This window comes from Fringilla coelebs (genome assembly GCF_963513975.1).
Source record: "Fringilla coelebs genome assembly, chromosome: Z".
Lineage (NCBI taxonomy): Eukaryota > Metazoa > Chordata > Aves > Passeriformes > Fringillidae > Fringilla > Fringilla coelebs.
This window is the reverse complement of record NC_140031.1, coordinates 18,559,471-18,574,082: the sequence shown is the minus strand read 5'-3', so window position 1 is coordinate 18,574,082 and position 14,612 is coordinate 18,559,471.

The following is a 14,612-nucleotide window of genomic DNA, read 5'->3' as shown; positions in this document are numbered from 1 at the left end:
GACATCTCCTCTTGACTTGCTGGTGGTCTGCACATAATCTGTACATAAAAATGCTTATGTTGTTTGCATAGTTCACAGTTTTCTAGGAGAGGGAAGTTAGTTACAGCATTTTGAACAGAAGAATGGGAAAGTTCTCTGGAGAGATATTGTCCAGTCCCAACCTTGCAAGAAAGAGGAGAGAAACATCCCTTTCTCTCTTTCACTTTTGAGCTAAGGAAAGAAGCAGAGTTAAGAATAAAAATGTTGGGAAAAAATGTCACCTGGTTCTCATTTCTCATTTGTTTAGATTTCCATATTCCTTTCAATTTGCTGTTTTTCAGTCTTTCTCTTAATGGTTGTTTTCTAATGCAGTGCTCTCATTTTCTGTCTTTAGTTTCTCTGTCCTCCCATTTTCATGCACTCTTAATCACTGTACCTTTTTTACCTTCCCATTTTGTCAGGTTTCCTTTCCATACTTGGCCCTGGTTGCATGGTCTGACAATTTTCCTTAAATTCAGTTGTTCCCCATGATCAACACCAATCCACTGCCTTGAAATCTTTTCCTTATGTTATTCCCAAGATTCAAAGTGTTTTATGCTTCTGGAGCTCCACTAGTATAATTCCCACACAAAGCCATCATATTCTCTCAGAGCTTCCTTTTCTGTCACCCATTAAAATATATAGAAATGCTCCAAGCACATCACAGGGAGTGTAGGCTTTCACTCGAGCTTCTGTGATCTCAAGCCTGTAAATCTGGAAGCAGTTCCAAACCCATTTTTTTCTGAGGATCAGGATGACTTTTGGCATTATGGGCTTCAAGCCACTTTAAGGTTCATTCCTCTCTATTACAAATTATTTGTTTGCTTATTTTGGTTGATACACCCACCAGTGTGGGCAAAATCAAGTAATCAGTAGAACAGACTGACAGACTAACATGAAGAAAACCAATGCCAAGAATAAAACTTCAGGTACATTATCTGCAGCAGACATCAAGATCACAGAAAAGCAAAAATAATGCCTGATGTGAAATTTGGGCAAGTCATGGCATTGTCTACTGGTTCACAGTAGAATGTTCAGAGTAGAATGCTGAGAGGCAGAATTCAAAGTTTTCTGTTCAATGAGGAACACGGTGAAGCTACAAGTGGGTTCAAGTGTACAAGAGGCAGAGGAAGTCAAGACTAGATTCTCAGTGAGATCTGTTTGGATGGAAGTTTGCAGGTGCTTCAGCTGGCAGAAAAATACTTCAGGTGTGCTATTAGACATTAAGTTTGGAGACAGCAACAAATAACTCAAACTGGCTTTATAAAACTCCTTGGTAATCTTCAGATGTGGCACTTGACCCTGGGCAGAGGGCAAGTGTGAGTCCTGTGTGTCTCTAACAATCCTGTAAATCTAGGGGTGGTTAACTGGGTCATCTGCCTTCCATAGTGGTCTGAATTTTATTCAACATGAATATAATGAATAAAAGACACTAAGGATGTCCTCAAAACAAGGCCCCAAGGCCTCCATTTATTCCTTTCCAAAGACAGTCTGTATTATCATAGCACTGATATTTGGCTGCCCCAGATAGGAGAGCGGTCTTTGAAGTGCTGCCTCAGTTGGGTTCAAAGGTAAAAACTCCATAAATGGGAGAGATTGCTTTCTATACATATATTTTTGCCTTTGATATTTTTGCTCTCATTTCCTGTTGAATGCTTTATACTTAATACCAAAGCCGATGTAATGCCCCATTTCCACAGTAGTCTTCAAAGTTTCAAAGTTCAGAGTGCTGCCTTCAGTATTGATTTCAGCTCTACATTCAACCTAAACTCACTGGGTGAGAAGGCAGCCTGGTGCAAACTATCATGACCCTTTGGACAATGAATATATGATTTAAAATTCTTTTAGAACATCTCTTTGAAAATAATGACTACCCTAGGTCTTCTTTCTCTATATATTCTTTTATACAGCTACATGGACAAAATATTTCATGCTGTTAATTTTTCACCACTGATTTAATTGACTTTGAGTTCTCTAGCTACTGTTCTCCAGGCCCTTCTTTGCTGGCTGTATTTTTTTTTTTTTTGGACTTAGGATAAACTACATGTTATCTGTTTATATGGGCTGCAAGTCAGGCAGTGTGATACGTGGCTTTTATCTCTGGAGCTTTAAACACAAAGTTAAATTTTTGTGTTTCTGATAAAATTATGAGAAGAGGTGGACTTTTAAAAATAAGCTCAATTTGAGATGAATGAGGAGATGATAAATAGAGGATGCTGAATGCTGACTTGCCCCTTATCTCCCATCACCCCTTGGGATCTTATGCACTTGGATCAGTACGTTTGGCTTTCTTCTCCATGTGGTGAGATCACACAACAGTGGTATTTTCTTCAAGTGCCCATGTCAAAACCAGCATATATTGACCATACAAATTACAATATTTGAGTCTTCTGTCTACCTCTGTTGTCAGAAATAGGCCTTTAAAAATGAATACAGAGTCTGTGGAGCCAAGAGAGTTAAAGGAGCATCAATCAGGAGAACCCAGTCACTTGTGCACTCAAGTGTGAGAGACCTGGAACCTAGTTTTGACTTCCTTTGCATCTTTTACATTCAATGTTAAAGTGAACCTTGCAAGCAAAAAGGTTCTCTATCCACTTCTGCCTCTGTTTCAGCAAATAGTGTGGTAGATAAACCTCTAATCCACTTCTATATAGGTCTGTTTGTATTGTAAAGAGGTCCTTATCTTGACCAGTGGAAGAGATAGATCTGTATCCCCTCAGGTAAAAGAATCTTTACCTGGAAGAATGTTTTAATGCCTATCCTGTTCTTCAAAGGGTGTAGGCTTCTCTACATTTTCCTGGTATTATGGGCATTTTATAGAGAAAGCAGCAAATGTTATCTTTTACAAAGACTCTATCCACGCTCCCTGTGTGCCTCCTGAAAAATGGGCTGATACTGTTGGTATGGGGGATTATAAGGAAATATTCTTCTTCTCTTTGTCTGAACTCCAGCAGATTATATACATGGGGCTTCTAGTCTGTTTGCACATGTTCCCTGTGTGCTTTGAAGCATTATTCCAGTGATAACAATGAAGGAAAACAGATATTATGTTCCCATTTTAGAATGGTGTGTTTTATTAGCAATTATGCAGAAGAAGCACAGAGTACTTCTTAGTCAAAAGGAAATAAAATGCAAGTTTTCACTGTTTCTTTCTCTTTTAATGACATGGTTTGTTTTCATATGGGTAGTTTGGAAGAGTATTACTGGGTGATAAAGAGGGTGTAAAAAACTGACAGTATCAAATGTGTTAGATGCTCACAGAAATCCACTCGATTTTGTGTTGCTGTTGCTGCTGCTGTTGTTGCTGTTGCTGTTGTTGCTTTATTGTCTGTTACCTGGCACTCATATCTGCAAGTTAGTGAGAAAGGTAGTTCATATGCAGACACAACCATTTGTAGTGAATGTTTGTCCTAGATAAGAATATATTATCCAGGTATATTGCATTTTTTTCAGCTATGAAATAAAAGTATAATTATGATATGAGTTCAATAAAAACTGATATGGCTAAGACAACTTTCCATAAACATTTATTTTAAAGTTTTACATATCTGATTACTAAGAATGTGATCTGGGCTGGCGAGAGTTGAAAAGATTACATGTGCATTTCACAGTAATGAAGATAACAGATATGAGGTATCATTTCAGTTTATCTTCCTAGTTTTAATTAAAAACATCCTGCTATTAGAGATAAGTGGCATCCCATTAGGAGGAATTTACGGATAGAATTGAGTCTGATCCCTCTAACTCTGAACCAGAAAATATAAAGGATTTACTGTAAAGTGATATATATATGCAATGATAAGGCTCTTAGGTTTACTGCTTAAAATGCAAGCTTTATATCCTTTGAAGATACCTCTGATTTTAAAAATAACAAAATTAATAAAACGAAAAACATTTTCATATTTTTGGTACCCTTATTTATTTCTTTTCTAAAACAAGGGGAAAGAAACTCACCTGCTTATCACAATGCTTGTTAGTTTTTTCATTTTATCAAGTTTGGAGCATGTAAACCATGTCATGGTGTGCTTGTGCAATTCTGTGAGAAAAGGGCTGCAAAAGATAGGTCTGATCTGCTTTTATAACCTTGTGGCCTGTTTCCAAAGACTTTCATAGACTGGGAGCTCTTAACATATCATTGTTCTTAGTAGAATAATTTAAGCTGTCTGTCCAAGGTGTTCTCCCCATTCTTCTACCTCCAGGAAATATCCTCCATATTCTATAAGATATTCTAGATGCTTTATCTGGCCTGGTAAAGCCACTCTTCATGGGTGTATCCAAAGATCCATAGAAACTCTTCCGTGGCTTATGGATCTATATCACTTGATGATTCCCATATACAAGAAATCCTTGAAAAATGGCTATAGATCAGGTTTTCTGTGTCTTTAGCCACTGAATGTCCTTCTGCACTGCTTACAGGGTAGAAGCACCAGGCAGATATTCAGATATTTGTGAACTTCCTCTAGCACAGTTTGGCATCTATCAACAGAAGGGCCTAGGGGTGTGAGTGTAACACTGAATGTAAAGGGGATGGTGTGTTAGATGCAGTATAGTCATGCTTATAAATATATTTGATATCACCAAGATTGAAAATATTAGAAGATCACATTACCATGCTACCTGGGTCTATCCAACTCTGCTGAGCACTCCAGGATAGCTGCCTTTCCTGTGTCCCTGAGGTTCAATAGGGAAAGGTAGGACACAGCTGGACAGATGGAGCACTGATGGGAAAAAGGGGAAAGACACACCCCTGTCTCTGCAAGGGAGCTGCAACTTTCCTCCTTGTACCAGGACAGATGAGGTCCTGTACTCATGGTCACTGCTCTGCATCTATCTAGTTACAGACCTGCACAGGTGGATCAGTGGTGTAACCTAAGGTGTGTGTTACAATTTCCTTCTGCAAGTACTCGCAGAGGACACAGGCTCTGTACAGCCCTGAGGAACAGAAGCAGAACTTCTCAGGACAGGTTGTGGAACGTACCAATGTCAGGCAAGAAGTTTCTATAAGATGGGTGCAATGCTTGTATTTATGTGCATAAATAACACTGTGAATGTGTCCAAGTGCAGCTACTTTAAAAATGTATTTCTGAAAACATTGCTGTTGAGATCAGGCATTAAAACTAAATACAAATTTGATCCTACAAGGTCTGAATAGGTCATTTCCCTAATCTTCATGTGTGTAAGTGTCAGAATTATTTCTAGGAATTGAGCCACAACACCGAAAAGGTCACAAGGAATTTTACATCCCAGCTGTATCTAAGAAAAAAAAAATTATATGAGGTTCTTCTACACCTCCACTTTGACAGATGATCACCAGTTACTATGATAAGCAATAGCTAACCCCTGTTTCTGAAGTAGTGGAATGCAGCTTGCACTTTTCCATGGCAAAGTGGAGAGTTCTGACTTGAAGAAAAGTATGCCATAAATACTAAGGCAGTGATCTTTTTTATTGTGCAGCTAACATTGCCAGGAAAGCTCAGAAGCCAGCAAACGATTAGCCTGGCTTGACTAAACTACAGGAAAAGATTAAAATTTTGCCCAGTGAATTTGCTTACAGCATCAATCACTGCAAATGATCTGTCTCAGTGTGTGCCTCTAAACTAGTAAATGAAATAGTCATGCCATAGGTCTGACAGAGATGTGTAGTCATCCATACCGTGGCCATGGTTCCTGGTATGCTGTTGATTTAGGTCAGATAGTGTACTGCCAGGTGAATCCCACACTAATTTTCAGGATGACTAGGACCCATTCCCAACAGGAAGTTTCTATTAACTTCTCTACAAAGAGGGGATTCGGGGATTTTGCATTAAATAATATTTTTCCATTGCAGCTCTGGACTTTTCTCTGGACTACTTTTGTTTTAAAAGTAAGCAATTTGTCTGAGCATTTTTGTTCTCCAGCAGGAGCTAGGAAAGAGGAGCTGTGAAAGAAAGAGGAAAGGGATTCCTCTGATGTCCAAAATGACACCATGTCCAGAGGGAAATCCTCCATCCTCTACCTTGGCTCTCTATAACAGTCCAAACTGAGCTTTTCCTATTCAAATGAAGGTTGTTCCACCTTTGAATAGTAAATAGTCTTCCTTGAGTCACCTGTGTGACCCAGTGCTCTATAGGAAATGGCCAGCTGTGCCATCTGTTTGTAGCCAGGCATGATAAGTCTCAACCCAGGGCCAGGGACCCCTGTGAGTCAGCTAACCTGACCCATCTCCCAGTCCTGAGTGATGAAAGAGTTCCTGTTCCCATTCCCAGTGTTTGCATTCACCAACGTTAGTCCAGCACTCCTGCAATTCCTCTCTCCATCATACTCAGGAGGGCCCTGACAGGGAAGGTGCTTTTAGAAGTGCTCACCATGACAGCCACCAAACCCAGCACTCAGCTGTGTAATGGTGTCTTTTACATTTCATGGTATTGGACATGTTGATCACAAATTGAAATTAATGAACTGGTACACTCCAAATAGTAGATGGATGCATACCTATCCCAGGATAAACATCTCAGGAACAGCAGTATTGCAACACTGGGTGCAGCAGAAGTCCCACTTTTACCAGTCATACTGTTACACACAAAATCTTGTTTATGGACTAAGAGGAAGCACATCATATATATATATATATATATATATATATATATATATATACACACACACACACATACACAGTCAACAATTTCTTGTTCATATACCTGAAATCTTAAGAATTTAATCAATATTAGTCCAGGTCCTGTTATACAACATAAAATTAAAGAAAACTAAGTTGGACTGTTTCTACATGGAAAAGGTCTCAATAATATGGCTGAAATTGTAATATACACACTTAGTTTCCATCCCTTCTCCCATGTATGTTCACATGACCACTGCTTTTCTGATCCTGAGACAGGTAGTTTCATTCTGGTGGGAGTGCTGCTTTATGGTGAATTATCAGCATCTGAAGCCTTTTGCCAAATGAATTATGATGTTCTTTACTCCAGTATCCATCTGACTTTTATGTGCTTTCTAACACCTTGTGGTTCTTCATTGGTCTGCAGCTATTACATCTGCATCCAAGCATATTGTATATCATGTCTTTCATGTATGTTAAATATTATTCTTTTTTCTTTGTTACACTACTCCTTAATTGATCATCAGGGAGCTGTTTGTAGCTGAGAGGTCTTTATTGTCCAGATCATCACATGCCTGCACTGCACTATGTTGCACACAGTGCCTCTGCTTTTCAAGGTCTCTTTTTCATCTCTCTGTTTTCATCCTGGACTTGTATTTCTTTACACGATATCATTTTGTTAGAGTTACAAACCTATCATTCTCTGCAGAATAATTGTTTGTTACCACTAGCTGTATAAAACTGTGGTTGTGCCACACAAAGATAATGAGAAAAACAAATTAGACACAGGCTACTGGTCAATTGGAGGAATTACTATCACAGCTAAAACAAATAAACCCAATCTACAGGCAGGCCATTAAATGTTCAGATTTAGCAGGCCAGACAAGCCTTTTTTGTGAAGACCTACAAATTCATTACCAAGCTTATGGTCTGTTACTGGTCATGATCAGGGGTAAGACCACATGGCTATGATCCTGTGCTTTCATTGTATGCAGGAGTGCTTATAGCCTATATGTGAAAATACTCAAGATATAATAGTCATTTCTCTGACATATTTATTCTAATGTCTAGATACATCATCAGAATTTGAAATACTATCTGAAGAACAGTGTTGGCAACTGAAGCATGATGTTCTGCAGGATGGGAAGAAGTAGATGCTGCCAGGTTGGTGAAAATGACACAGGGTGTAGTATCTCAGTATAGTGTAACTACACTCTGTGGGCAGGAGAAAGACTAGAATTGGCATTACTTCAAAGGTTAAAACGTTTCTTACTGTTTTCTACAATATTTGCTGCTATTTTATGGTCAAATAAATACTGGGAAAATATACCTACATATTACTCTGTGGAAAAAAAAGTCACCCTTGAAACAGACAAAAAGTCTTGCCAAGTGTTTTCTCTTTGGTTTCTGTTTATTAATCTCTTTATAACTATGGTTGTCAACTGGAAGATAAATAAATATCTACCATGACTTCCATGACTGACTGAGAAACTGTACATGATACATGACACAGGTATGAGCAGCCAGTGTTTCTCAACTTCTGAGTTTCTTAAAGAAGGGAGGATATAATAAAATTTTCTTGTAATGCAAGAAGAACATTGTTTAATGCTAAGTCTGAGAGGGGCTTCTATATGCCTCTGTCCTTCCTCACATGGAGAATCGACAGAAGAGTGGGGCTTTTCCTATGTGCCTCAGACAGAGGATAAGAAGAACTATTTATATTTCCTTCTGGTTTTTGCAAAGTAAACAACTGGATCTGCCGGAGTCAGTCTTTTGGTTTTTGAAAAAGTTGAATTCTGAATGGTAATCTGTCCATATTCTGTATGTAAAGCAAAATCCCTCCATGCAGATGTTTTCACTCTCCGTGACTCTTCCACTGGTTGTGGTTCAGTACTGTAAAGCAGAACTGGAACATTGATTGTGTTACCCAAATGAGTGAAATTAAGCAGTCCTGATCCAAGAGTTTGTGAATCCTACTGCATAGCTAATTCATTCATTCTGACAGAAAGGTCTAAAAAGCCTAAAGAGATTTCTGTCCTTTCTGCTTCATTTTCTGACCCATGAAACAGTTACAATGAATAATTGACTACTCAGAAGGTGAGGACATCTTGGAAACTGAAGGCCAAATTACACCTGGGACAAATGTCCAGAGTCTGATCTCATCTTTGTCTGTTGGGTATGCAGTCTGGTTGCAAAATAGTTGCAATTTGACTGCTCTGTTCAAGAGACAATTGTGATCAGAATAACAAAGGTGTGGTAGAATAGGAATTACCTGCATTGTTTGAGTAATTTTCACAGTGCTTTCCTAGGCTGTGCTTCGCCACAAAAAGTGCTTGGTTCAGTGTTTCTTGCACCATTTCTCCCACTTCGTTCACACAGAAAAAATAACTCATGTGAACACAAAAGTGTGGCAACAGAACCGTAGCAGTGTGCTTACACCTTGAAAGATAAAAGTCATCCAAAAAGCTTTTCAAACTGCTGTGTGTTTCCTGGTTTGATGTGGTTTTGTTTTAGTTTGGTGGGGAGGAGGAGGGGTGAGGAAGGTGAAGTGGCTTTTTGTTGTTGTTGTTTGTTTCTTTGTTTCTTTCTTTTTTTAAATCTTCAATTTACTAGTTGCAAAAATAGATACCTGAGAACAATTGGGTGGAAAATACAAAACGTATCTTTTAGATTATTTCATTGTTCTTCTTGTAAACATCCGGTAGGGTATCACATCCTAGAAAAGCCACTCAGTTTCACTACATATGGAAATTAAGGCTTAGTTCCCATGCACTGGCAGATCACAGTTGATTTGCATGCACATACAAGAAACACGTCTTTCTCTGTAGTCAGATATGTAAATAATAAATACATCTACGACTGGGAAATTAATTTTTCATGTTTTTAGCCATTAACCATTACTTTTTTTGCAACATAATCAGAAATTAAAATTATCATTGGGCAGATTACCATGATTTTCATCCAGGTACGTGTTCCAAAACTACTGTATTGAGTCTTGCTCCTCTGAATAATTTTCCTTTATAATCTTTACACAAAATCAGATTTAAGGGACATAAACCATTTATATTATATAGGCTTGCCCTCTCTTCTGTTTTCATGTTGACTTCTTAGAACATCTTTTTCTCCAATTCATCAGCAGACCAGTAAACCTTCATTTAGAAGAATACAGGTCTTTAAGTCTCCTATTTCCTACTTCTATGATTGCATTCTAAACAAACTCTGATTAAGAAGTAATAACATAGTTTATCCCCACCATAGGAATTGGGTAATTTAAACTCTTAAACAGAAATGCTCAGACCTAATACCATTGAGCCTTAATTCAAGTCCTTTGGATAATGAAGCAGTTTCCCTTTTCAGAGTCAAAAGAACCATGCCAGGGCATGTGACAAAGGAAAGAGAGAGAAAGAAAGGAATGAAAAAGGAAAGGTTTCTTTAATTTTATACTATGCATGTATCTAGATGATTTATATACACACCTAATATTTTACTTTTTTCATATGCCTGGAAAGGATGCTCTTAGGAAAGTAAGGTTATTGTAACATGTAAATTTTTCAAACTAGCAGAAGCTGGACATTCATATAGAGACATACCTGGTCTCAGATGTCATCCTGATGTTTACAGACTGACTTCGACTTTGATCTTCCTCACTTTGGTCAGCTTGTGTTGTGTCAGAGCAGTCACTCCTTTGTTTAGACATCCTCACAAATAGTGGTACGAAATCTATAATGGGGACATGTGCCTCAGATAAATATTTAGCATTATTTTGATGTGTATTTGATTAACAGATGCAGAGGCTTGTGCTCAGCATTTGGCCAATTTTTACCACAATCTTTTTCACACACACTGAAATATGCACCTTCAGTACTTTAATTGATGTTATGGTTTGCAGATCAGAATTTTTTTTTTTTTTTAGGTAAAGAGGCTTTAAATAGAATCTTGAAAATCCTTTCTCTATTTTCTCCAGAAGTTGTGTAAATTCATAGGAAATCTGCATGGATAGAATTAAAATAAAAAATTCCTAAAATCTGAGGAATGATCAGATTGTCTAAAATACCTCACTTAAGTCTTCAGCCTAGGAAAAAACCTTGTTCTTTCTGTAAGACCTCTTCTTAAATAATTCCTGTGTAGCTAGAAATCTCCAAGCTCTTTTTTTAAAGCTATGACAACTAAGAAACACTTCATTTCATTAGTTTCTCCTTTACATTCCTCCCATCCTTTATCCCTACAATATCTTTGGACTACAACATCAGATGACATTTTAATTGTAATTGCCAACTAAGTTAAAACATTCTTTAAAAGGAAGTATGTAGGGAATTTCATGCAAATAAGGATGTCAGTTTCATGGCCCATGATCTGGGCTGCCTTAATAGACTGTGCTGATCGACAGGAAAAGCCCTGCATTTTCATTTTTCATAAGCAGTGTCTCCATTATAGTGAGTGTTACAGTCACTGCTACAGATATAAAACCAAAAACTGTAGATTGATGAAGAACAAAAATTATCACTTGGCTTCAGAATTTACAGTATGCATAAGTCATTCACTGCATCACAGTCTTCAGGATATGAATGCATCTTTTAAAGTTTCATAGCTTCAAAATCTCAATTTGGACAACTTTACAGGATTTATTGATTCCTATAAAAAACTGTCTTTTTAAAATTTGTCCTGTAACCCAGCAGCCTTTGTCTCTATGCAGTTTTTCGTGATGGACTTGTCCACTTGGTGTTCATAATTTCTTTATATTGTGTTATGGAAAAGAGAGTTTATAGCAGTTTTAGATTTCAAAGTTACAGTTACTTCAGCTGATATCAAAAAGTCTGTGCAAGTTTAAGATCAATCAGTGACTCAGAAAAAAGACACTCTCCTTTTAGTTTAATATTAGGACAAGCTGGAGATCTGGCATTGTAGTAAATTGAAAGATTTACATAAAAAAATCACTGTTCCAGTACACATTTCACATATTTCAAAATGACCTAAAGTCTTATGTAGACTGTAAACAGAGCAAACATTTATTTAGAAACCAGGTGAGAGTTATCTCACCAAGATTTGGTCCCAGTCTCCTTTAAAATGGTACATATACCAATAATAAGAAATAGAAGAGCATTGTAAGAATTTTAATGCAAGTCTTATCATTGAAAAGTAATTTTTGCATTTTAATTATTATTATTATTATTATATAAATTTATAAGTACTTTGGTATTTGATAGAGAGGTGTGGCTCCAGGAGTTACCACTGAAGTTTCTTCATAGGTACAGCTACAGGCAGGGACATTGTAAAGGAGATTTTGAAACAGCATCACCCCACTCCTTTGAAAATACCTTTGAGATTATTTCAGTAGCGCCTTGCTGATGTTGCAACAAAGAAAATAGTTAGGTCAGAGACATTAACATTCCTTTGGCTATGCTATTTCTGTTGCATGACTAGACAACTGAGCCCATTAAACTAATCCGGGTCGGTGTTTTCCCCAGTTTGGTAGATCATGTGGATCCTTACAGATCCATAAACAATGTACAACAGAACCAAGCTCCTTTTTTATTCTTCCTTTTTTTTTTTTTTAATAGCAGCTTTGTTATCACCTAGAACTTAAAGTGTCAGTTCTGTAAAGTGGCTTAAACTTGCTCAACTTTGAGCAACTTTGTGGTGCCACAGGACTCAGCAGGAATTTTTTATGTGCCTCAAGTGAGGCTTTAGGCTTTGCCAAATTGAAACTTTATCTGACATTTTTATGTGCTGAACTCAACCTCATTATGTGCTTGTTTCAGTCAAATTAACACTTGACTTCTAGCAGCAGGTCCGGAGAGCAGTGGCGATGAAAGCAAACTGCTTTTTATTGTTATTTAGGAAAAGGCATCTGAGTTTTGACTATCTGTGTTAAAGACAGTGTTGGTGGAGCTATATGGCTGCTACTTACTTGGGACATTAATTATGCACAGCTGTTGCTATACTCTAAGTGATTCAGTGTAATACTACATTGAAGGTCTGGTCCCTGTCTAGTCTTCCCTCACTTACAGTAACAGAACATTTTCACATAAGCTTCTGAAGTGTTTGCTATTGCTAGACCTGGCTGCACATTTCCAGACAGAGACAGTACTGTCAACTCATTCGCACATTAGAGGAATGTTTTGATACCTTCTTTCCCCTAATATTAATGTATTCAGTCAATTCTGTAGATGTACTTTCTTGATTCTATCTCGTAATTGATCAGAAATGTGTTTCTTGATTTTTCAGAGCTCCTTGAGAACTAACAGGATTTTACTTTCAAATGTTCTCTTTTCAAGAGTGCTGTCTAATGTTTAGAGCTGAAGATAGGCAATGAGCAATCTTAAATTTAAATCGAAACATTTATTTTTGAAATGTTGTATGACACAGCCTTTCTTTCTTTTGATTTAATTTCTCTTAGCACAGACTGCATGATAGCACTATATAAACATGTTTTGAATCATTATTGAATTATAAAAGCAATTGAATAGTCTGGGTGATCATGCTGTGAGAATGCTACCATTCATATTTATGAGAGATAATGCACTGTGTCAGAGTCCTGGCTCATCTGTGGCCTAGTGACCTGCTCTGACCACAATTAGAGAGAATGTGATGTGTTTCAGTAAACCTTCAATGCCATGGTAGGAAGAGGCTGTATAATTTTTCCTTTATTGTCACTTCACCAGCAGCTCTCCTGATACATCTGCCACTCACCACATGCCAAAGCCTTTCACAACTTGCCTTGTCACGCCAGAAAGTGTTTGCTTCCATCCTGTTCAATCTGAAATCTATCTGTGAATGAGTACAGCAATAGGTACCTGTTTTATGGGCACAACAACCTATTTTCAGAAAATATACCTTGGCTCAGACAAAGCAAGGTTTGCCCAAGAGCCTTTGAGGAATTGTCCCAATGCTATTTCCACCTTCTCTGTCTTCTCAGCTGCACCCACACAATACACTGAGTGGAGAGGCATCCTCTAGCAAAGATCTCATCCCCCAACGTCCTGCTGGTCCTGGTAGCTGGAAAATTACATTATGAAAAATATCATATTTGGCCCAAAACTGCTTAGTCCTCAAAACCGTAATATTCAGAAACTTCTGTCATCACATTATTTCTGATACCTCACAAATATGCTCTGTTCCTTTCTTTTACTCTGTAGGTAGATGGTAGGTGCTTTGGAGGAGCAATTTTATTTCTGGAATCAGTTTTTACAGGACATAGCACAGAGTGTTTGATGATGGCTCTTGGGAGAGCAATAACTTTTAAAGTCATGATTTCTTTTAAACTACGAAATTTAAAATTAAGTCTCAGAATTATGTGCTCTAGAGAGGACGTATAGACTGTGTAAAATATGAATGCAAATGCTTGGGGAGTGGTTCTCACATGACACTTGTACATGTGCCATGACATCACTGTCTAACCATCCATGTGTGCATAATGATATCTGATCTGCACAGCTGGCTGGGAAGTCTGTTTTTGTGGATCTGAAATCCAAACTTTCCGCTTACCCTCTTTACACTGGCAGGTTAATATCTCTATCCCAGCAAAAAATTACCTTGCCCTGCAATTTTTTTTATTATAGCAACCACAAATTGATAATTAAAAAAGCTAACCCATCTTATGCTAGTGGGCTGCTTGGGTTTTTTCATGTACTCTGTGAGAATAGAGGTTGTACTGTGATCAGTCTTGTGGAGCACTGAGAATTACTCTGGAATATTAACACTGACTCTCTACAGACAAAGGCACAGAGGGCCTCTGTATTTCCTAAAGTTACTGTTATATGCCAATTGTTATCAGATACTTATCTGTAATAAAGATATTATATACTTACTGGTGGTAATAACATAGAAATTTACCAGCATGTACAAAAGGGAAAATCAGACATCTTCCCTGTTGCTAAAACCTAGACTTTGGGACACAATCACTCTACTTTTGGGATGCAAGATGTTTCTTTATGAAATTGCAAGTCTCACATGTGCTGCAATGTACATCCTTCCTGTACACTTGCAGACAGTAACTTACCAT